The following is a 3,122-nucleotide window of genomic DNA, read 5'->3' as shown; positions in this document are numbered from 1 at the left end:
AAAAATGTTAACCTTTGCTTGAAAAACATGGCTGCAAAGGGGCGGGGTATTTTTCCTTAAATGGCTATATATGGCTATAGTAAAATCTTGTTAACACTCTAGAGGCCACAGTTATTGTCTGATCTTCATACAACTTTGTCAGAAGATTCATTCCAATAATATCTTGGACGAGTTCGAAAATGATCCCGGTTGGTTGAAAAACATGGCCGCCATGGGGCGGGGCATTTTTCCTTATATGGCTATAGTAAAACCTTATTAACACTCTAGAGGCCACATTTATTGCCCAATCTTGATGAAATATGGTCAGAAGATTTTTCTTAATGATACCTTGGTTACCTTTGCTTGAAAAACATGACCTTTGCTTGAAAAACATGGCCGCCAAGGGGCGGGGCATTTTACCGTATATGGCTATATAAGGCTAATCTTGTTAACACTCTAGAGGCCACATTTATAGTCCGATCTTCATGAAACTCGGTCAGAAGATTCATCCCAATAATATCTTGAACGAGTTAAAAAATGATGCCGTTTGGTTGAAAAAACATGGCCACCACGGGGGCGGGGCTATTTTCCTTATATGGCTATAGTAAAACCTTGGTAACACTCTAGAGGTCACATATATTTTCCGATCATCATGACACTTAGTCAGAAGATTTGTCCCAATAATATCTTGGATGAGTTCGAAAATGGTTTGGGTTGCTTCAAAAACATGGCCACCAGGGGCGGGGCACTTTTCCTTATATGGCTATTTATGGCTATAGTAAAACCTTGTTTACACTCTAGAGGCCACATTTATTGTCCAATCTTCATGAAATTTGGCCAGAAGATTGGTCTCAATGATATCTTGGATGAGTTTGAAAATAATTATGTTTGCTTGAAAAACATGGCTTCCAATGGGCGGGTCATTTTTCCTTATATGTCTATAGTAAAATCTTGTTAACACTCTAGTGGCCACATTTAATGTCCGATCTTCATGAAACTTGGTCAGAAGATTCATCCCGATAATATTTTGAAAGAATTCAAAAATGATGCCGGTTGGTTGAAAAACATGGCTGCCAGGGGGTGGGGTATTTTTCCTTTTATGGCTATAGTAAAACCTTGTTAACACTCTAGAGGCCGCATTTATTTTCCGATATTCGTGAAACTTGGTCAGAAGATTTGTCCCAATGATATCTTGTTATCTCAGGTGAGCGACTTTGGGCCTTTCAGGCCCTCTTGTTGGGAGAAACAATAAATGATGTTGCAACACTTATAAATTGATACATGCTGTGCTACATAGTATCCTTTAATATCGGTGCAAGTTGCTGATATTAGCTGACCTTCTCGGCAGAATATCGCGAATGTACCTTAACAAACGTGTCATATAAAATTGGTTAAGCACCATACAATTGTTTAAACACATTTAATCGTTGTTAACTTTATGTATGCGTGTATTGGTATCGATCTTTTATGAAAATATATATATTTATTTGATAAATTTTGATTATTTAGGACAATAATCATGAATGGATCGCTGTGCAATATTTAATTATCACATTATAATAATCGATGCGCATCGCATTCATCGAATCTCTATCAACTGAGGCGCTTTTGTACTTTTAATTTGCTGTTTGTTGTCATAAAATGACTACTGACGTTGACTTTTGTGGTCACGTGACAGTTTTTGAAATTAACGATCACAGAACTGTCTATGCTTTACCGGACGAACATGCATCTTAAGAGTTAGTTAAAATGTGGTTAATGACCAATTATCTGCAACGCATCTTGCTACCAGTTGTTTATAAAAAATATATATTATATTCGATATGTTACGTGACTCGCGAGTCCTCATAGTCGAAATGATCCGTAAACAAAATAGTGTCTTTGTGTCGTATGAACGAATCTGCATCAAACTCAATTTAGATTCACATTGTAAATCGAATCATTCCTGTCGTCTGTTGTCAAAACGAAAGTACGGTTGATATTCAAAAGCATCATATTTCTCTTTTCGGGATATTTTTTCAATATGTTGATGCTGCATTAACGAATATACGAGTATATGAAGTGAACACACCAAAAATAAACAACGGTTGCGATAGACACCTATAAACTGTTAGATGCACATAATATCACTTAAACATTAGTTCATTTTTGTTGTTGCAGAATTTATAATGCATTAATTTATGACATCAATCTTAACTTGTTATATCTAAAATCTAAATTAGCATAAATAATATTGTTTCACATGTGTTTCATTAAATTAAACGCTTGCATTTATTCGGCTACTGCCGTTTGCATATTTTTGCTACTGACGTTTGCCATTCCTAAACGTACTACTGACGTTTGCCATATGTGTTTTCACTCTTTAAACGTTTATTTAATATCTGGTATTTATTTTTGTTTGTTTATGCATAGACATATGTAATATATGTTCGTCCGGTTAAGCATAGACAGTTCTGTGATGTTAATTTTCGAGAACACTGACTCTTTGTAATTTAACTACTGACGTTTGCTTCTTAAATGAAAATTTGCGACGAAGTGTTCTCGAAAACCAGAGCAACACACAAAACGCGTGATATGCCGATCGAAAGCTATATGCATGCCATATTGCCTGCCTTTGGTCGTATGAAAGTCGGTTGATGATCAGCAAAGATATTGGAAAAAAAACTACCTTGCCCGGCTGTTTGTTGTCATAAAATGACTACTGACGTCGACTTTTGTGGTCACGTGACAGTTTTTGTTCATTCACAGTGAGCAACAGTTCAGAGGATTTCTCTCGAATCAGCCTATGAAATATTAGAATTTCTTTTATACCTAATGATAAAATATGACATTTCTGCAGTGGAATAACAGCAGTGAAAACAACACAATTGTTCTTTTCACCGATGAAAAGAACAAATTTTCGGATTTCCTTTTTCTATTTTTAGATTATCATATGAAGATGTACTTCCCTTAATCCTTGTTTTTATTTTTTCTGTGATCACGAGTGACAAAAAATCGATATTACACCGAATACAACACGTTTTCTTTTAGTTTTATGCTTTTTTACCGTTTATTTACATTGTAAAAGAATTTAACTGAAAAATTTCCCTGGAATAATGACGTAAATTCGTCAACACAAAATGACGTCATTTCGTCAACAAAAT

Source organism: Dreissena polymorpha, chromosome 3 (assembly GCF_020536995.1).
Source record: "Dreissena polymorpha isolate Duluth1 chromosome 3, UMN_Dpol_1.0, whole genome shotgun sequence".
Classification (NCBI taxonomy): Eukaryota; Metazoa; Mollusca; class Bivalvia; order Myida; family Dreissenidae; genus Dreissena; species Dreissena polymorpha.
The sequence above is the reverse complement of the archived record's forward strand: the minus strand, read 5'-3'. Positions refer to the sequence as shown.